The sequence below is a fragment of the Protopterus annectens genome, chromosome 8.part0 (assembly GCF_019279795.1).
Source record: "Protopterus annectens isolate FY-2018-M chromosome 8.part0, PAN1.0, whole genome shotgun sequence".
In the NCBI taxonomy this organism is placed as follows: domain Eukaryota; kingdom Metazoa; phylum Chordata; order Ceratodontiformes; family Protopteridae; genus Protopterus; species Protopterus annectens.
Window position 1 is genome coordinate 930,502,641 of NC_056741.1, and position 23,609 is coordinate 930,526,249.

Consider the following 23,609-nt stretch of genomic DNA (forward strand, 5'->3'; position numbering starts at 1 on the left):
ACGCATGTTCCAGGTTGTCATGGAGGCACAGGCACGTATGGAACGGTACGCTAGACAGGGACTAAGGGCACAGAAGGCACATAACACTGCAGTAATTGACAGTATTTGTGACCTAGCAGGTGCCATCCATAATTACACTGAGGTCACTGATAGACGTTGGGGTGAGCATTAGATGTCCTCCGCAATGTCATGTCCGTGTGTCAGGACAGTGAGGGACGGTTGAGTCATCAACGTGGACGTATGCCAGCAACATCATCAGCTGGCAGTTGCCGCTTCACGGCCGCTCCCGTAGTGCCAGTACCAGCCCCAGCAATGTTGGGGGTGGGCTGTCCATAGAACATCCTAGAAGACCATGTGCACGTGGCTCTGGACAGTCCCAGCAGGGACCTGGGTCCAGTGTACATCCGTCTACCTCTGGGGATAGTACCCAGTCTGGCTTAGTACCTGATAGTGTCAGTAGCACCCCTGCCAGGCACAGGTACCATATCCGTGGCCAGAGATGGTGATTTGTAAAGCCTGGCAGGTACAGTCTGTGGCTGTCCCACAAATGCCCATATATGGCAGCCACATGGTAGAATTGTGTGCATGCAGACACACACACACATAAACCAGACACCTAGGGCTAACACATACCCACACACATTACATCAACATTGGACCATAGCAGTACTCTTGGCCCTCAGACACACACACACACACACACACACACACACACACACACACACACACACACACACACACACACACACACACACAGACATGTCGATTGTATGGCTCACTGTAGGCCTCTGGCAAACCAACAACACACCCTGTGCATATGATGAAACCTGTGCCAATGCCTGTCATCTGTAACATTGATGCAGGAACAGGTTACCATGGTGCTGATGCACAGGGTGACTTTATATCAGTATAGCAATGTTAGCATGTTGTCAGCAGTAGAGTGTAATGATATGCTTGAACGTGTAGCTGAGCAGGCATGATGCATTAAAGCTTTGATTGTCAATGTAGTATTGTTTACACCAGGGTTAGTTCCAATAGTGTATTGTCTGCCCACGTGCCACTTGGCTGATGTGTGTAGTATTGGCAGCATGTGTTAGAGAGTGGACAGTATGTGTGGGATGTGTGTAGCACAGATTCGCAGGTGTACATTTGTGAACATGGTGGAGGTACACTGTCTGCATGTATGTGCATAGTGGATACATGGGCAGGATGACATGCCCTGTATTACACAGTAACACTCCATAGTTTCTATTGGTGGCCAGTATGCATTGTACTACACACATTTCAGAACTTGACTACACATGTGTGTATGACATGGTTTGACACTGTACTGTGAATGATACTGTTACTGTCATTGTTTTGCATTCTGGTGGTATACATAACTTCAACAGCCTGACCATAACCGATCGTTATATGATGTCTTGACAACTGACACACAGATGTAGGACACAGTAACATTTGGATCCTTCAGGTACTATACTATGCCAGTAACCAGTGGTATTCACCTGCACCCATTACTGAGACCACTCCTGTTTGGCATATAGCTCTCTTAGGTACAAGCAATCACAGTAGGGATATGTCCGTCCATGTCTGATAATGCATACTGTGGCCTATAATGCATTCTCCAGATGACACACACATCCTCCACAAGGGTATCATACAGACAGATACCTGTTGTCAAACCCATGCTGTAAAGCTATAAGCCAACCAAAGCATAGTCATCCACCTTTACGGAACATAGTATCACCACAGTACCACATAGGTAGTAGCCACCAACATGAAGAACAGGTACCAATGTGTACATGCAACCAAGTGTTACATCATCTCTCCTTTGATAATCACATTTCCAAAGGTATTTTGAAATCCTTCGGTGAATCACATAAGCAATAAGGGGTCTGCATGCATATCCACAAAGGTTGTTGTACACCTATAATGAATAATCATCATTGACAGACTTTGCTGTGTTTGAACAGGTCTGACATATACCTCAGCCATAAACCCTCACTCACACAATTCAATAGAAACCGTAATGAGTGTGTTTGTCACGGATGACCTAGGCAAGGGATCACTGCAGTGGCTGGCCTTGTCACAAGCATACAGATGTGACCTAAGATCTGGAAAGCAGCAAAGATGACAGATGTGTTCTTGGAGAAAGCAGGGTTCCCACACATGCAATAATTAAGGTCACATGTATGTATATGTATTTGCCACACAGCTACCTCACACGTGCAATGCACATACTGTTGTCATACTGATATGTCATACAGTAGTAAAAGCAAAACCCACAACACATTGACCAACACTGTCACACACATAGAGCGCACACACACACACACACACACACACACACACACACACACACACACACACACACACACACACACACACACACTCAACAAGTACAGGATTCAAACCCCTACCTTGTTACTTCATGATACTAGAGGATGCATTAACACGACATGTTATACACATTATTGTGAGTTCTCTTTTCCACAGGTATATTTGTAGGATGGTGACATCATCAGACTTGACCAAGATTAGTATACCACTTTTAAGGTGTTTTACTACTCCCCAAAAGGGTTGCTCCTCTCCAAGGAGATCACACACACACTTGTCAAGTGCAGGATTTAAACACCTACCTACTTGGTTTATGATACTGCAGCATTACGCATTTACACGACGCGATATACACATTAACGTGAATTTTCATTTCCACAGGCATATTTGTAGGATGGTGACATTATCAGACTTGACAAAGATTAGTATGCCACTTTTAAGGTGTTTGAGTACTCTCCGAAAAGGTTGCTCCTCTCCAAGGAGATCACACACAAACAGACACACACACTTGTCAAGTGCAGGATTCAAACCCCTACCTAACTGGTTTATGATACTACAGGAGTACACATCCACATGACACACTATACACATTACTGTGAATTCTCCTTTCCACAGGTATATTTGTAGGCTGGTGACATCATCAGACTTGACAAAGATTAGTATACCACTTTTAAGGTGTTTCACTACTCTCCAAAACGGTTGCTCCTCACCAAGGAAATCACACACAAACAGACACACACATGTCAAGTGCAGGATTCAAACCCCTACCTAACTGGTTTATGATACCACAGGAGTACACATTTACACAACACGCTATACACATCACTGTGAGCTCACCTTTCCACGGGTATAGTTGTAGGCTGGTGACATCATCAGACTTGACAAAGATTAGTATACCACTTTTAAGGTGTTTCACTACTCTCCAAAAAGGCTGCTCCTCTCCAAGGAGATCACACACAAACGACACACACATGTCAAGTGCAGTATTCAAACCCCTACCTAAATGGTTTATGATACTACAGGTGCATGCATTTACACAACGCGCTATACACATTACTGTGAGTTCTACTTTCCACAGGTATATTTGTAGGATGGTGACATCATCAGACTAGACAAAGTGGGATACATTAGGTGACATTAGGTGGGCTACGTAGAAGGAATATCTAAACACTTTGGCCATGTGATCATCAAAGGAGAGTTTACTATCTACCTGTGTCCCCAGGGCCTTAATGACTTTCTCTGTACATACTGGAGTACCACCTATGTGGTAATTTGTTTGCACTTTGTTTTAGCCAAAGGGGATGACTATGCATTCTTTGGTATTCTGCTTGAGGGCATTGTTTTGACACCAGGTATCTGCCTCTGTAAGCCCCTTCTGGGGGATGTGTGTGTCAGCCATAGATTCGATTATGGAGCACAGTGAGCAGTCATCTGCAAACCTGTTCAGCCATACTCCTTCCGTGCTTGCCTGTACCTCTGAGCAGTGTCTACTGAACAGGTGGGGTCCCAGGACCAAGACCTGTGGGATGCCATTTCTGAATGGTTTAGAGTCGGACATGGCACCCGCAACTCTGAACATGTGTGTTTGATCTGTGAGCCACTTAGCCACCCATCCTGTGACATAGCTGTTAATGTTCAAGCTGGTAAGCGTGTCCATGATGACAGAGTGGGGAATGGTGTAGAAAGTGCTTAGTGAGGTCCAGGTGGGCTGTGTGGGCTATGTTCACCTCCATCTATGTCCTTGGTAACTGTTTGAAATAAGTCAACTATGTTTAGGAGGCAGGATCTGCCTTTAACAAGGTGAGGTTGTGTAGAGTCCAGTGTCTGGAGTTCTCCCAATGTCTCTGTTTATGGGCTCCATGACAATTTGTTCAATAGCTTTGTAGACCAGGCTGAGTAGACATATAGGGCAATGGTTTCCCGGTTCTGTTGTGGCACCCCCTTTGTGGAGCTGGATGACTGTTAGTGTATGCCATTCTTTGGGTACATAGCCTGTGGTACGATTGAGTCTGGACAGTGAATGTAGGTGAGGGTGTAGTTCCTTTTGGGCCTAGTGTAAGATGCAGCCTGGGACACCATCCAGTCCCATTGATGCTGTGTTGTTAGCTTTGGAGAGGGATGTCTTTACCTGCATGTCCATGAAGTCTGGGGCTCTGCATCCTTCTGTGAAGGACACAGGCCCTTTTGGGGGTGATGGGGGGAAGTTTACATTGAACTTGTCCTCCAGGAAGTGGGCAATGAAAGTTGGTTCAGTGTATTTCTTGCCATTTGTCAGTAGCTGACAGCATATTTGGAAGTTGACACCTACATGTCTGGTATAGCTACTGAAGGCTTTGTGGTTGTTATTCTTACATTCCTTGGCAATTTGTCTTTAGAAACTGTCCTTGGATTATTTTATGAGCGATCATTGTTTCTTCCTAATAATGATCAGTGATGCCTTTCCTTTAGTGAAGTTGGCTCTATCGTGTTAGTTTCCTCTTTCTGTTGTCTAGCTTATTTATGGGCAACGACCACCAGATTTTTTTCTTATTTTTGGAGGAGTGCATCTTGGTTTTATTTGTGATGTCTCGATCCATGCATCCCTGTAGATGCTCATAGGATGCACTTGTAAATGATTTGGCAGATTGTATACAATTATCCTATAGCAAGAGGGCTTTGGAACTTTCCACTTTGGTCTTGGGAAGTGTGCAGTTTGCTTTTGAAAATGTCTTCACAGTGGTTTCATTGACTGGGTGGGGGTGTGTGGGATGTGGATGTCCAGCATGATTACTTTATGATCTGATATTACCAGCGAGGGGTTTATCTCTGTTGTGGAACACTGGTACCCCATGTTGGTGATGATCATGTCCAGTATGTTGTCACCTCTAGTGGGCATGGTGACCAGCTGTTCCAGGGTATTAAGAGTTTTTAAACTCTAGGAAACATTGGGCAAAGGACGTTGTACATGAGTAATTCTCCCACTCAATGTTTGGGTAGTTGTAATCTCCTCATATAGTGGTGTTTGATAGGACCTTTATATTTTCCACTGTTCTCAGGAATACTGAGTGAGGTTCCTGAGACAAGGTAGGTGATCTGTAGCAGGCTACAATCTGATGAGCAGCTTTGCCCAATGTTAGTTGCACTTGCATGGTCTCCAAGGCCTCATGCTGTGCCACTAACCTGAAGGTGTGGGTATCCATAAGGTAAATGGGTACACCCCTTCCTTTTGTATTTCACTCGTGGTTTTGGGTCCGAAGGTCAGAGGGATTGTGAGTGTTTTACGTGGAGCATGTCCAACACCTCTGTGTTTGACATAGCTTTGTATGTTAGGCAGTGAACACCTCTGAGTATGCGATATGCAAGGGAGTACAGATGGAGCATTTTGAGATGGTCTGTGTATGGCATGTATTTCAGGCTGCTAATGCCCTTTGTGAGGTATTGCTGCAAGCTTTCCAGTTGTTGTAGTTGCCTTGTGAGGTACATAGCAAAAGTGGTGTTGTACTGTATTATAGTTCTAGTGAGTGATGAGTAGAGGGGAACAATGTCCTCTTCTATTCTGCATGAGACACATTTTGTGATGAGGTGTGCCACATAGGAGGGTTTCCTGACTAGTGTGGGGATGTGATTATCACAGATGTGTCCACTGACCACCTGTGACCCAAGGTCTCTTGTCACACTTTCAGTGTTAAGTATACTACCATCTATGTTGTAGTCCTTGGCTACAGAGTTTTTAACAAAGGGGATAACAATGCACCTTTTGGCATTGAGCTAGATCCCATGGCTTTGACAACGGCCATCTGTCTCAGTGAGGCCCTTTTGTAGGATGTCCACATCTTTAGTGTTTACAATTATGGCTCCTAGTTTGCAGTCCTCTGGAAACTTCAGTAGCCACAGACCTTCCATGTTAAAGTTTACTTTAGGGAAGTAGATACTAAACAGGACAAGACACAGGACTAGACCCTGTGGTACTGCACTCGTCACTGGTCCAAAGTCATACTTGGAGTCTGCTGCTTTCACAGTGTATGTTCTGTCAGTAAGCCTGTTGGCAACCCATCTTGTGACATAGCAATTTATACCTAGTTTAGTGGGTTTATCTATATTTCCAGAGTGTGGGGTGGTGTTGTAAACTGTGGCAGGATCTACATAGGCTATGCGAACCACCTTACCCTTGTCTACGATTCTGGTGACTGCTTCAATGTCATCTTTCAGATTTAAGAGACATGATCTGCATTTTACAAACCCGACATGGTTGTGGTCCAGGGTTTGGGGATTACCAATGTAATTTTTTATAAGTTGTATGATGATAAATTCCATGGCCTTGAAGAGCGGGCTCATCAGGCTAGTGGGGTGCTAGTTCCTGGGGTCCATGGTGTCTTCACCCTTGTGTAGTGGGATAACCATCACTGTGCACCATTCAGCAGGCACAAAGCATGAGGTGAGGCTATGACTGCACATGGTATGTCAGTGTGGTGCCTGTTCATTCTGTGGTTTGTGGAGAACACAGCCTGGGAAGTTATCTGGTCCCATGACTGCTGTGATACTGGCTTTGGAGAGTGTTTTTTACCTATGCAGCTGTGATGATAGCAACTTTGCAGTCTTCCTTTATAGAGATGTGCTCTTTCACGGGTGAGGGGGGGTAAAGTTAACACTGATCCTATCTGCCAGGATGTTGGCAATATCAGTTGGGTCTGTATATTTAGTGCCATTGAGCTGTAACTCAGAACAGATCTGAGTGTAGCCATGACATGGACCTGTCTGTTGGGCAGTGATCTCCTGAGTAGACAGTATGCAACAGAGTACAGATTGGGTCACATTCAGTCTTGTTGCATGGGGCAACTGTTTGAGGCCAGTAATCCTCTTGTTAGGGTACTTCAGTGGTCTTTCTGGCTGCTGAACGTGCCTAGTCAGATTAATCACAAGTGTGTTGTGGTACTCTCTGACGGGTCTGATGACTGATGAGTAGTGGGAACCTCCTTTGACTTACACGCGCAGACCTTGACAGTTTGTGTGAACACATATCATGATTTTCTGACAACTTTGTGAATGTGTTTCTGGAAGTAGAGATGACTATCCACATTTGTCCATAGATCCCTTATTATCACCTCCGTATTTAGCATAAATGTGTGAGCATGCCCGGTATGACCTTTCAGTGTGATGCTGAATGAAATCCACTACATTTGTTGGAGTGTGTGAGCACGCTCGGTATAGACATTTATACTATATGTGTATAGAAAATCAAGTTGTATTTTTACAGCAGGGCTCACCTTTGTGTCATAGATCAACAGGCATCATGCTGTGCCTGCAGGGCTTCCATGAGACACTTTGCATAGACTTATCAACATTTCTACATACAGGGGGACAGCTATTCTTTGTACAATTTCTACCTGAGGGCACACCTGATTGCTACTGTGGGTATACATAGGATGATGGGTTCACCTGACACTTATTCACATTTGCTATGCCTGCACTGCTATGTACAGTACACCATTTCAGTCCGTACTGTTGCCTATCGTACTGGCTTGAGGCATACTACTGTACTACACATCTTAGCATCCAATGTCACGTATATTAGATTGCGACTTCATAGCCTACACAACCCACATCACACTGCCTGGCCTGATGTTCTCTGTCTGCATAGGCCTGTGGGGGAGGTTACCTATATGCCTCTTTAGGGCCATGTTATAGCATTTCTTTGTGTTTGCATTAGTGTACAATTGTTCTGCTGTGTCTGCGCCACTGAAATGCTATCATGGCTTAGTGGTTCAGTACTGTAACTATAGTGCACAGTATCTTGAATTTGAGCCCTGTCACTGCTTTTTATTTTCATGCTGGGCAGACCAGACTGCTTAAGGGACAGTAAAGCTAATATGAGCATGTTTACCTGACTTTGCTCAACTCTGCCCGACCTTGCCCAACATTGCTCAATGTTGCCTGATGTTGTGCTAGTTAGCATGGGAAATTTTGTTTACATATACTAAATATTGGTAAAAGCTGCTTTGCACTGCTTTATATTGCTTAAAACATGGCAATCATGCCTCAGGTGGTGCTGCAGGGCTGCTTATGTCAGATGCACATACTACACTCCCTATATATGTTTGGAATCAGGTAGTGTCAAGTGAGGCTTCCCTTTTATTTTACCTGCGAGTCGGAGAGAGTTATAATTTCCAGGGTTCCTACTGAGCCAGTGTATGTGTTATGCGTTGCCTCTTTGCCAAGGCCAAGTCATACTGGGCATGCCTCCTTCTGCCTACTGGGGCAGGCTCAGGTTGTTCCTCCTCTGAGTCATGTTGTACCTGTGTAGGCCTTGGCAATGTGGGGGGCTGTTTGGCCCTGCCCCATGCTGTTCCTGCTGCAGCTGTTTTCACAGGATCATATTGTGTAGCATGGCACATACCATGACAATTTGGGTACATGTAGTTGATGAGTACTGCAAGGCTCCACCAGATGTGTCCAGGCACTGAAACCATGATTTGAGCATCCCAAACACATGCTCGATTACATTTTGTGTTTGTGCGTGTGCCTCATTATGGAGTTCTTGTTCAGGTGTGTGTGCATTTCTGATGGGTGTCATCAGCCACGGCTCCAGTGCGTATCCAGCATCCCCCACTAGGTGACCATCAGGGATGTCCCCATTGGCAAATGTCTGGTACAGCTGCATCAGATGCCAGATATGGGAATCGTGGTAGCTTCCAGGGAAGCCAGCACACACATTCAGTATTATGTCCTGGGCATCACACATGACCTGGCAGTTGATGGAGTGGAAGCCCTTGCGGTTGATGTAGGTCCTACCCCGCTCACCGGCTGGTGCTTTGATGTGTATGTGCATGCAGTCAATTGCACCCACTACCTCAGGGTATTCTGCTATTTGCTGGAAGAGATGCATATTGCTGGCCAATACTTCATGAGAATTGGGGAAATATACATGATCACCGACATGTGCTGACATGGCATTCAGGAACTGGTGCAGTACCCTGGATGCTGATGCCTGTGAAATTCCCATCATATCACCAGTTAGTCTCTGGAAGGTACCTGTTGCTAGTATTCTTAGGCCAACACATACCTTGGTTTCCAATGGGATGGGTTCCCCTCTGTTGGTTCTGTGTGTGAGGAGTGGCCTACACAGCTCAACAATTTGCTGCAGAAGGTCTCTGTCCACTCTATAGCGCTCCACTATCTCCAGCTCATGTAGCCCCTGGTAGGTTACTCTGGGTCTGTACACTCTTCTCCGTCTCCTCACTGTGGGTTGCTCAGCAGCATTCGCAATGGCACCACCCTCAGCATCTTGCACATGTTGCCTTATAATAGCAATGGCAGCCCCTAACATTTTTTGTCTCAGTTAAGCTTTTTAAGTTTTCACTTCTCTTTGTAGACTGCAGTGTTGCAGTGTTTCTGAGAAAAACATGGGGGAATGTTGTTTGCAGTGTTTTAAGTGCTGGGCTGGGCTAGTGTACTGCCTGTGTATTTGGCTGATTCTGATTGATTTCACCTGACATGTCTGCTAGTTCTCCTTGGTTAACTTCCTACTACTTCTTTTCCTTCCTTTTCCCTTTCTGTTTCCACAGGGGGCAGCGATGCACAAACACGAGCACACGCGTGTGCACAGGCTTACCCAGGCTTAGGCGGGTGCACATATGCACACACAGGCTTGGACAGCCTTACACAAGCTTACACGGGTACACACACGTGCACACAGGCTTAGACGGATTTACAGGCGTGCACACGCGCTCACACAGTGTAAGCATCTTTGCAAGAAACTTTAGTGATATCCACGGTGTACACCTTCAGTTTCTGGGTTTCAGTTAAGACAACTGTAGACAAGCCTCTTCCAGTCCTGAGTAACTAACAGCAAACACGTGCCACTCTGTTCCAATGAGCTTACACTCTTTGATACATACCCCCTCATGATGTCTCCTATTTTCTACTCTGTTACTCTGTTAATCCTACTATTACACTTTAGGGATATGGTTCACATGGCAGGGAAAATTGGGATTCACTATCCTTATCCTCATTTGCATAGGATTGCCTACTAATGCTTGGTTACATCTCTCAGACTGAGCTTCCCCCCTTAGCAACCACTACTCAGTAGCCATGTTGTCTTCAGCCTGCCATTCACCTGCATGGCAGATGATAATTTTTAATAGAATGCCTATTTTTGGCTTTTATTTTTTTTTCTGGTTTTTAGAGCACCGCACATTTGCCCGGCGCTGTGCTACACTTAAACATCGGCGATCGGGGAAAAAATATTTTTTTTATTATTTTGCAACAGATAAAGTGCCAATGACCTTATATTTGGCCATTGCCATGCTTCCTCAACTGGATGTATCCTTTATTTGGAGCTGTCATACCTCCGTTTTGCTATTTGCAGAACGGTACTCCGTTACCAATGGAGTACATTTCTGGAAATAACACTACTTTTACTCTGACAGGTTAGTGTTTCCTGGATCGCAAATTTACCTCATTTGCATAGCTTTCAGCAGCAAATGAGGTAATTTGCATAACATAACACTGTTCATGCAAGGGTAGTTTTAGGAGCTTTCATGCACGCCCCTGCCGGCTGTTCCTGGATCGCTCGGCAGACATATTAGCTGTCTGGAGTCTTAATCTACTCTTAGACTCCATGCAAGCCTTCGGGAATCTGGCCCTATGACTGTTAATGGAATCAACTGTGGTTGTGAGGTCTCCTGTAAAGTGCTGGTTACTTAAAAGCCCAGAGAGACACAGAGAGACAGATACCCAAGAAGGTATACAAAATGATTTCTTGGGGGGGGTGCAAAAAAGTGTTCTGATGAGTCTAGAACATCTTGACAAAATCTGACGGAACTTAACTGTAGCAGTCCCTGATAAATAAGCATGAAAGTGCAAAAATTGACTTTCCCAATTACACTATGGGAGCTTACTAAGAAAACCAGCAAAACATTAAGACAGATGTAAGGGCTGAAATCTATTTATTACATCTGAATTGCATTTATTGAGTATATTGCTACTGTTATAATAAAGTGGTCTGCTTTGCATTTGCAGAAATGAAAAATGTATTTGAAATTACCTAGTCTGAAATTCTAAAAAAATATTGAAATGCTTTCTTATTGAAATTATGCCCATAACTGCAACAAGTAAATACAGTTTTAAATAAATGTCTTATATGTATATATATATATATATATATATATATATATATATATATATATATATATATATATGTGTGTGTGTGTGTGTGTGTGTGTATGAATACCACGAGAAAGTGTCTAATACACGTGTATAGCTATAAGAAATTTGGTGCCCCTAGCCTGTGTTGCAGTCTGCAATGCATACCATGTGATTTAGCATCCTGGATTAAATTTTTAATCTAGTCTAAAGTAAATGCTGATGAAATTTGCCAAATGTACTCTAAGTCTATCATTTATTTGGGCCATTGTGTGTATAAAGAAATGCAGTTTATACACCTTTTGGAGGTCCTATCTGATCATGAACCGGTGGATGCATGCTAATTAATCAAAGTCTATTCTGCTGAAGACTGTATCATTGCAAAATCCATACTGATATAACACACAATCAACAGACTAGCTGACTGAGAATTGTGGTATTCCCTTACTTCAAAAGTAATACCAAAAGTTGAAATGAGGGCAGGGATCCACATTAAGGTGGCTGGGATTTTTACATAAAAACATAAAAGGCTGCCTTAAACTGGTTGTGACATGGTTGTAGAGACGTTGTTGGCTGTTGTTGTTATGTATTAGATACAGTCCTTAAAAAGGAAATAAATAAATACATGTATCCACTCACTCATTTACTCACTCTCTCTGGTTAGAGGTAAGTAGACTTTACCATAAACAACCAATGCGGCATAAAATGTATTTATGGTATTTATCTTTAAGAATGCATTTCTATAAGAAGTAAATAAAAGACAGAACAACTAGGGGGGGTGACTCTCCTGCACTGGCACAGTAATCAAGGATCCTCAATCCTCACCACTAGCACCACTGAGAGACGTACATATTGGGAGGATGACAAGTACGCACACAATAAAGTACAATTTCCCTTAAGAGCACACAAAGATCACAGTCAGTCTGGGGCTTGTTTCTGCCTCTTTCTCTAGATCCCCAATAAGACTCTCCACTGGCACATCTATAGGGTTAAGATCTCAGCCGAGTGGTCAAGAAAAAACCTACAGCACCCTATCTGTCCAATTAGTGCCTCGTGTCCCTGTCAGGTAGCTCACACACACACACACAGACACACACACACATACATTGTGGTCTGTAACTACAGTGAATTTTCTTCCATACAGATAAGGCTGAAGTTTCTGCAGTGCCCACACTATGACTTGGCCCACACTATGGCTAGGCATTCCTTTTCTACAGATGCATAGAACTCAACCCTGGGTTGGAGCCTACGACTGAGATATACCACTGGGTGCTTTTCTACCTCTGAGGAAACCTGGCTTATCTGGCCTGTTTTCCCTTGTCAGGTCTATGAAGGGAGAAGTAATGGTACTATAACCGGGGACAAACCTCCTGTAGCACCCTGCTGTCCCTAAGAATGCCCTCACCTGTTTTTGGTAACGGGGCAGTCCATGCCTGATTGGCTTCCACTTTGGCAAGTTCTGGCCTGATCTTACCACTCCCCACTCTATATCCCAGGTAGGAGACAGCTACCATACCCACCTGGCATTTGTCAGGCTTAATGGTCAACTCTGCCCTCTGCAGTCTGCCCAATACCTCCCTGACATACTGAAGGTACTCGTGCCAGCAATGGCTGTAGATGGCAATATCATCTAGGTAAGCAAGGACAAAATCTCAGGCTCCTTCTAGGATACAATCTACCAGCCTCTGGAACATTGCTGGGGCATTTTTCATCCCAGAGGGCATCTTTGTGAACTCATACAAGCCAAATGGAGTCACAACGGTTGACCTCTCTCTAGCACTGTGAGTCAAGGGCACCTGCCAGTAACCCTTGGTAAGATCAGTGGTGATAAGATACTTAGCTCCACCCAGCTGCTGTAGGGCTTCATCTGTCCTAGGCATGTGGTAAGCATCTGACTCTGTATGACTATTATATTTCCTGTAGTCCACACAGAACCTGGTGCTGCCATCCTTCTTGGGTAACAGCACCACTGGGGTGACCCAGGGACTGCTGGTCTCCTGCGTTACCCTTAGTTCCAACATTTCCTGTATCTCCACCCTCAGGGTCTGTTTGACTCGCTCAGGAACCCTATAAGGGGCCTGCTTAATATGATTTTGCGGACCTGTATCCACATGGTGCTGCAGCAGATGGGTGCACCCTGGTTTCCAAGTGAACATGTCCCCAAACTCCTGTAACACTGCTCAGATTTCTCGAACCTGGGTAGGGGCTAGCTGCTGGAGCATTGCCACCCCTTCCACCGAGGTTTCAGTTTGAGCCTCACTGAGGAGATCAGGCACCAGATCCCCCTCAGACTCCTCCTGCAATCCACTGCAAATACTCAGAACAAGGGCCTCTCTATCATGGTAAGGTTTCATCATGTTAACATGGTACAATCTGTGCCCCTGCCTCCTGCCTAGCAGTTCTACCATGTAGTTAACATCACTGACTTTCCTTACCATCTTGTAGGGTCCCTCCCAGGCTGCCTGCAGCTTGTTGTGTCCTACAGGAAAGAGAACCATTACCCGCTGCCCTACAGCATACTTTCTAGCTCAAGCATTCCTGTCATACCAGGCTTTTTTTGCTGTTGGGGTTCTGCCAGGTTCTCCTGGGCCAAGTTCATGAGTTTCTTGAGCAAAACCTGGGCAAAACCCATGAGTTTTCTGAGCCTTGTCCTGAGGTTTAGGACATATGACACAACAGACTTCTTGTGGGATACATACTCACCCTCCCACTCATCTTGAATCAAATCTAGAGGTCCACTCACCCTATGCCCATACAGCAACTCAGAGGGTGAAAACCCTGTGTATTCCTGAGGCACCTCTCTGTAAGCAATCAACAGATGGGGCAAATATTTGTCCCACTCCCTCTTAAACTGGTCTGCAAATGCCCATAGCATCATCTTGAGTGTAGAGTTTAACCTCTCACCAAGATCAATAGTCTGGGGATAGTAGAGGGTGGTCATTAAGTGATTCACCCCGCAGTACTTCCACAGACAAGCCAGCACATCTGACATGAAATTGGCACCTCTGTCAGTCAGCATTTCTTTTGAGAAACCTACACTGCAGAAAATCTCTGACAAAGCATTTGCCACTTTTTCTGCCTCAGTGGAGGACAGAGCCACTGCCTCAGGTTATCTGGTAGCATAATCTATAACCACTAGGGTATTGTTGTTTCCAGTGGAACTTGGGGTATTCAAAGGCCCCAGAATATCCACAGCTACCATCTGAAATGGCTCTTCAATCATGGGCAAAGGCATCAAAGGTGCCTTCTTGTCTCTTGCCTTACCTACCTTTTGGCACTGCTCACAGGTCCTGCAGTACCCTGTTACATCTCTAAAAGTCCCAGGCCAATACAAATTCTGCATAATATGTCTCTTTGTACATTTTATGCCAATATGACCTGCAAAGGGAATATCATGGGCTATGGCTAGAAGTGCCAGATGGTAGGGCCTGGGCATTGCCAACTGCTGTATTATCTCACTCTCTAGCCTTCCCTCAGGGATCCACTCTCTATACAGTAACCCTTTGTCTCAGTATACAGATTCCCCCTTCCCTTGAGAATCAGGTGCCTCACTAGCTACCTCCCTCAGGCCTTGTAATGTAGGATCTGAGAGCTGAGCCTGTCTGAGGTTTCTCTTTGTAAACCTTCACAGCTCCTCTTCCACAGGAAGTCTGGTATCCTCTGACATTAGTGCTTCACTGTCTGCCTGGGTACTACTACTACTCACCTCTGCCTTTGCAGTCACTCTGTCCAAGGGAACATCAGTATCCACAAGCACATGTGGCTCATCTTCAGTCTCACTGCTACAGGGTAGCTCCTTCCCTGAAGTAACCACCTCACCATTCCTGGCTGCAAGTGTGCAGTCTGTCTGGATCTCCCCCAGGCTACCAGACCCACATGCTTGTCTCCAAGCCTGACTGCATGTAACTGCATGCACACACTGTACTGCATTTTCAGAACCATTCTTTATCAGGACATCTGCAGGGATATTCTCAAACATACCTACTTACTTGCTTCCTTTTCCACCCTCTCAGTCAAGGTGAACCCTAGCCAAAGGTATTTGGAATGGGGTCTCTTCTAAAGCTCTGACTGGAGTAGAGTGCCCAAACAAGTAGTGTTCCTCTGTAACCATTGCAGGGTTCACAATGGTTAGGTCAGAGGTTGTGTCTCTCTTAGCTATGGTCTCTTTCCCATCCACTAAGACAGGATATAACCTCTTTTGGTAGTTTGGTACCGTTGTTGTCTTGAGATAACCTACTGCTGGCATTTTGTCATTCCCACTTACTGGTTCTCCCACCTTTTGTTTCCAGCCTTGCCTCCATTGACATCTATATGCTAGATGGACCCACTGGTTGCATTTAAAACATTTAAACCTTGGTCCTGGATGTGTACCTGGACTAGTGACTTTCCCTGCTATTGGCAAATTCTGTTAGGGCAGTCTGGGCTGTCCACCATGGGATCCCTTAGACCCATAAGCAGCACCAGGTGTCTTTTTCCATTGCAGTGATGCTCTGCTTGCTTGGTATAGGTCTCCCTTCTTCCTCAACTCATCTGCTGTAGTGCATTGTCTATCAGCTAACCAGATTCTCATGTCCTCAGGCAAAGTGCTAAGGGCTTGTTCCCTCATCAAAAGGTCTGCTAGCCCTTCAGATGTGATGACCTGACATCCACTCACCCACCTATGAAAATATGTGCTTAGCTAAGTGACATATTCACACACACTTTCATCTGCTTTGTGTCTATCCTCACAAAACTTTTTCCTGTAAGCTTCCTATAAGTTCTTTGCAACATTATAATTTAAACAACCTGTATAAGACAGTTTAGAAATTACAGTTACAGCTTTACCATGCAGTAAGGGAGTCAGGAACAGCACCCAGAGCCTTGGTCAACATTATACTTTTTGCATACCCTTTCAAACATATTTATTTATTTATACTTTATTTATTTAGCATTTGTTTGCCAGGATAGTTCGACTGGACAAGAAGTGTCCATTTTCAGCAGAGTCCTGGAGAGAAAAACTCCATAGGTTTACATAGAGAATAAACATTTACAAAAGAGACATTACAGAGTAGATGCATACAGATTGCAGACTTTACAGCCATTAGTATACAATAAGAGGATTATCCTCCTTTTGGTTGAAAATACAACTGTACAGAATATACAATCAGAGTAGATAAGAACCTGGTAGAACATTGCAAGATATTTCACAATTGAATAAAAGTATATAAATGTTTAAGTTTTCCATGTATACATTCAAGCAAATATACATGTAAGAGTATACGTACATATATATATATATATATATATATATATATATATATATATATATATATATATATATACACATATATATATGCATACACATATATACATACATACACATATGCACACACACACACACACATACAGACACAGACACACACACACACACACACACACACACACACACACACACACACACACACATACATATATATATATATATATATATATATATATATATATATATACACACACACATATATACACACATGCACACACACACACACACACACACACACACACACATATATATATATATATATAATATATATACACACACACACACACACACACACCCACACACACACACACACACACACACATATATATATATATATATATATATATATATATGTGTGTGTATATACACACACACACACACACACACATACACACTCATATATATAGGTTATCACTCACACATGGATAGGTATAGTTAGACGGTGTTGTTTTTGTTGTCTAGGACAGATGGGTTGTAGAATTGTAGAAATAGTAAGTGGACGAGGCTTCAGGTGGTCAATTACAGTTGCATAGATGGTTGGGGAACAGGTATGTTTTAAGTAGGCTTTTGAAGGAGGGTGTGGAGTTTTGTTGTCTGAGGTCAGGAGGAAGGTTGTTCCATATTTTTGCTATTTCATGGGCAAATAGTGACTCCTTGGAGTTGTTTTTTCATGTGATGGTTTCGATTAAGGCTTTGTTGGAGGACAAAAGTTGTCTATTTGAATTGTAGAAGTTCAGCATGCCATTCAGGTTGAACGTTTTCTCGGGATAGTGCAGAATTAGATGAGCTAGGCTGAGTTGATGGTACCTTAATAGGTTTGGAAATTCAAGCCAGTGCAAGGCTGATAGGGAAAGGCAGTGGTGGGATTGTAATTTGGCATTGGTAGCAAATTTAGCAATTTTGTTGTAACAGATGGAAAGTTTATTAAGGTCAGTTTTGTAAAGATTAGTTAGACTTGGGGATGCATAAAGTACAGTAGATAGGAGGTGGGTCCTGGCTATTGCAATTACAGATTTGGTGGTTAAATCACTTTTTACAGTGATAGAGGGAACCTAGCTTTTTGTGGACTTTAGTGATGGTTGTTGATATGTGCTTTGTGAATTTGAGTTGCTCATCAATGGTAACTCCTAGGACTTTACAATCAGTGACAGGGGCGATTTGGTGATGAAGAGAGGGTCTAAGTAAAGGAGGTTACCTATAAATTCGGAGTATGTAGGGGTGGGGGAGAATTGGGGGCAGGGTAGAGGAGTGGAATGAGCCTGTAGGGTGAACAGAGCGGGATGTGCCAATCAAGGTATGTGCAATTCAGTTGGTTAGAATTCATAACTATAATGTTAAAAACAACTCTTAGACATATGAATGAAACTATCAAAATTACCCCCCCCCTCTGTAAATTGTGGAAGAAATGTACTGACCTTTGTTGCTTCTGGCATTCGGTTTCCATTCCCCATTACTTTCATGACTCTGATGAAGAGTCAGCATCTCCTTTTCATGTTGCCTCTGCATCTACTTCTCCTCAGCCTCCAGCCATTGCAGTTTCTCATTTTTCTCAGCCTCAAGATGTTTCAGTCTCTCTGCTGCTTCTGTTTCCAAATGCTAGGCCTCCAGCTTACGTCTCTTTAACTCCAGATAGATTTTTAACTCCTCTGTTGAAAGATTGAGCTGTCCATTTTCTGAGAGTTGTACATCTCTACGGCCAATATAATTGCCCTCCTTGTTCTTATTCTATGATGCAGCTGTGACTAAAGCTGCAATCATGTCTGTTTCAGTCAGGTTGGCATGCATCAGTCGTTTAGCCTAGCACATTATAGCCAAATGGCTCCTTGTCATCTTGCCATACTCCTCTGCTGACATGTTTGCCTGTTTTCCCTGACTAACTAAGCTAACTAAAAAAAATAAAACAATTGTGATATGAATCCTGTATGTTCACTACAAGGGTGATTAAGAGTATAAATACCTTCAGTGACCACTGTACACAGGCTACAAGAATTCAATATCCACACCACTACAAGTCAATTAATATGCGATGTGGCTAACTCACCACTGTCAACCAATTAATATGTGATGTTGATATCTCACCACTGCCAAACAATTAATATGTGACACCCCTGCATTGTCCCAGTCATCAAGGAGCCTCAATCCTCATCACTAGCACCAGTGAGGGATGTACACATTGGGATGATGACAAGTACACAAACACTGTAAAGTACAATTTCCCTTAAGAGCACACAGATCACAGTCAGTCTGGGGCTCGTTTCTGCCTATTTCTCTAGATCCTCAATAAAACTCCCCTCTGGCACAGTTATAGGATTAAGATCTCAGCCAATTGGTCAAGCCAAAGCTTCCAGCACCCTCTCTGTGCAACCAGTGCTTCATGTCCCTTTCCAAGTAGCTCACACACACACACACACACACACACACACACACACACACACACACACACACACACACACACACACACACACACACACACACACACTTTGAGATTTGATTTATATACAAACACACAGATACTCCTAAGGAAGGCTGGCACAGGGATACTAGCTGTGCCCCCTTCTGCCCAGACTATAAGGTAGTTATTATTGCCACCAATTGCCACTTATCAGCTACTCTAAGGCCCTTATAAGGGTGCCCAGTCCTACTCTGTAATTTTACAATTATCCAAATGGTAAGTGTGACCAAGCACAAGGCTATTAGAGTCGCCTATACAGTGTCACCCAATACATATGCAAGTACTCTAAGATCTTAAATATCTCTAAAACCAACCACAATAAAAATGTTTAAATATATTTAATAATTAATAAAAGAACAAGACAATACTCAAACAACACAGTAACTACAGAATTCAGAATCATATGAAATATTTTAAAACAACATTGCAGGACAGTCTCAAATAAATACAGAAAACATCTAAACTAATCTCTACTATATTCCTAACTATATCTAAAATAAATTACTGTACCCTAGACTTACTAACAGAGGAAGACGCAGGCAGAAGTGTTGAGAGTGGATGTTTCTAGATCTAAGACAAGATACAAAATGCACAGTCTTTTCTCTGACAGAATTCCTAAATTGATAACAAACACTGCTGGGTTAGTTTGGATGGCATCACTCTTTGTTACCTGACTTCAGTTCCCAGCCTAAACAGATATTTAGAAAATAACACCTCTGTGTCAAAAATACATACCTCTCAGAAGTGTGCAGCTGCTAGGAAGTCATAGAGCAATAAAAACACTTTACATTTCAAACAGAAATTACTTTTCTCCAAGACAATAGAAAAAACTTCTAGCTCTAGACATCCTGTCTCCTTGCTGCATTAATTTACTTTTATAGCACATCGTAAAACACATTTAATTTCAACTTATTTTCTTGAATTTTTTTCAAGTTAACTCCCTATGTTCCAGCTTCTACTATTAAAATGCACATTTGCATAGGTATATAGTTTATATACATTTCTGTTCTTTTCCAGTAGGGTACACTGTGGTTACATTCTTGAAACTCAGTACATAACATACTGCATTAACCATATCAATATTCACAAATGACACTGAATTATAAACAAAATTCCATATAGCTGGGCTGGCAGTGTCACAGGAGGAATTCATGGTCCTGAGGTTCGCCCTATCTGCAAGGAGTGCCACATTGCCTTTATGAAAATATTCTGAGTGCAGGTAATTTGTGATATCTATGGCATTGTAAAACATTCTGTGAGGAAACACTGATTTTCAAAAAATGCTTAAAGCTGATAAAGTAATATTTTAGGCATGTTGGAGGTAATGCTTTAAAATGTAAATGTAAAGATGAATTTGTATGTTTTTGGATAGTGTGGATGAGTATAGCTGTGCTCAAGCCCATTAGAAGTACTAAACAGGTAGGAAAGAGAAGCGATGCAGCTTTTATAATGATTTTTTTTAAATATATAGATGGGTTTTCTGTATTCTATATAGAGGTGACCTTATGTGGATGCCCTGACTGTTTCTTTGAAACAATCCAAACTGGAGGTAAAGCTCTCTCCAACCAAGACTGAACTTGACAGTCAACAGGAAAAGGTAAACACTTGCACCTTACCAAACTCATCACATAGTCTCACTAAATCTACACCACCAAAATCCACACATAGAAACACAAAAACATTTGCGGAGGCTCTCAATAATAATCTGCTCAAGCAACAGAGACCTCCAAAGCAGAAATGCAAGCAACCTCCACCCCCCAACACAACCCAAATGACACATAGCCCACAGACTCAGTGTGCCAATCAATCACAGCCAATAAGGCAAAAGAACATACCCAACAAACTAGTCATAGGTGACTCTATAGTTAGGCACACTGATGTTCCACTCACCAGGCTAAACAAGGAGAAGGTTACTGTCAGCTGCCTATCAGGTGCCAGGATCCACCAAATAACCCATGCACTCAGGTCACTCCACAACAAGTACAAATATGACTCTGTCATTGTCCATGTTAGTGTGAACAACCTGAGATGTACCTCCCTGGACTACATGAAAAGAAACATGGAAGAGCTCTTAAATCTTGTAGCCCAGGCAGGTATGACCCTAGCCCTGAGTAGCATTCTGCCATCACCCAGAATGATACCGCAGTACAAGGACAAAATGATTGACTTCAATAATTGGCTAAGCTTCTGGTGTCATTCTAAAGAGAACCAGTATATGTCTGCCTGGGATGACATGGTCAACAGTCCACGATGCTTTGCCAGATATGGCCTGCACCTGTCACCCCTGGGATTCTGGATACTGGCTAAGGTTCTTGCCGCCCCTATATTGCCTTTTTTAGGCAAGGTTCAAATGACAAATTCACCACCATAACAGGAACAGACAAGCAAAAACTGAGGGTGAGGCTACTCAATGCTAGAAGTGTAAATCTCAAAATTTACTCACTCGAGGCACTCCTTAAAATGGAGAACATCGATATATATGCAGTGACTGAGATCTGGTTCAAGGCTCCAAAAAGCACCCCTGCAATACCAAGCTATAACTCATAACACACTTTTCGGCCATGTAACCTGGACTGGAACACCAAATGCGGAGGTGTGTCCATATTCATTAAGGATAGCCACACCTCCAGGCTAGTTGCTCAGCATAATGCAGCCAAGGTTATCCAAGTGCAACTAACTCTGGGCAAAACTGCAATCCAAATTGTAGCTTGCTACAGGTCCCCCACCATGCCCCAAGATTCCCACTCCTATTTTCTTGATATACTAAAAAATATTAGGGTTCAACCAAACACCCTAATAATGGGTGATTTCAACTACCCCACCATTAACTGGGAAAACTATTCATGTACCAACTCCTTAGCTCAACACTTTCTAGAATTCATAAACTCCAATGCCCTGGATCAATTTATCCACACCCCCACCAGGGGCAACAATATCCTAGATCTAGTCATTACCAAAATGAGTGACCGGTGTTCCACACCTGACGTCAATGCCTCATTGGTCCGATCTGACCATAAGCTAATTACCCTAGATATCCACATCCTGCACCCACCCCCCATTAAGGAAACCATGGCAAAAAATTTATTCAAAGCCAACTTCATGCTTCTTAAGACAGAAGTGGTGAACTTCATGATACCCATGCAGATGGTTAATATAGTTACGACTACTGAATCCTACACAATTCTACTTTATAAGCACATACATGAGTGCATGGATCATGCTATCCCAAACAGAACCAAGACGCTATCCTCCAAAAAAGAAAGCCAATCTGGTGGTCCCCTGCCATAAACAAACTGTACAACAGAAGGAAGAAAATGTTGCAAAAGAGAGTAAAATCTCATGAGTGGAGGAGCTCCCTGGTCAACCTCAGTAAGAAGCTGCAATCCCTGACAAAATCATCCAAAACTAGTTATGAAAACAAAATCACCACTGATTCTAAAGACAACCACAAAGCATTCTATAGCTATGTCAAGAATGTCAATGGCAACACTCAGATCTGCTCTGAGTTACAGCACAATGGCACTAAATATACAGACCCAACTAATATTGCCAACATCCTGGCAGATAGGTTCAGTGCTAACTTTACCTCCCTTTCACCCCCCTAAACAGCCCATCTCTATAGCGGAAGAATGCAAAGTTCCTATAATCATGGCTGCACAGGTAAAAACCACACTCTCCAAAGCCAAGAACACAGCATCCGTGGGACCAGACAACATCCCAGGCTGCATTGTACATGAAATACAGAACGAACTGGCACCGTACCTAAGTCTTCTTCTTCTTTTGGCTTTTTCCCAGTTAGGGGGTCATCACTACGGATCACCTGTCCCTCATGATTGGCAGTGGAGATTTACGGTGTCGAGTTGCCAGTCCGTCGCGCAACCTTCCACAGAAGGCACACATGCACACACTCACACCTAGGGACAATTTAGAGTGTCCAATCCACCTACAAGCATGTCTTTGGGATGTGAGAGGAAACTGGAGCACCAGGAGGAAACCCAGGTGACCACAAGGAGGACATGCAGACTCCGCACAGAAGGCACCCCAGTCAAGAATAAAACCGGAGAACCTCTTGCTGTGAGGTGGCAACGCTAACTGTTGCACCAGCGTGGCCGCTCTGGCACCCCACCTAACTACCATGTTCAATCATAGCCTCACCTCAGGCTTTGCACCCACTGAATGGTGCACAGCAATGGTTATCCCACTCCACAAGGGGGGACCCTGGGAACTACCACCCCATTAGCCTGATTATCCTGGTCTGCAAGGCCATGGATAGTACCATCATGGAACTTATAAACAAAGACATTGGCTATCTCTAAACTCTGAACCCCACCCAGTTTGGGTTTGTAAAAGGCAGATCATGTCTCCTAAACCTGATAAACTTCTTTGAAGCAGTCACCA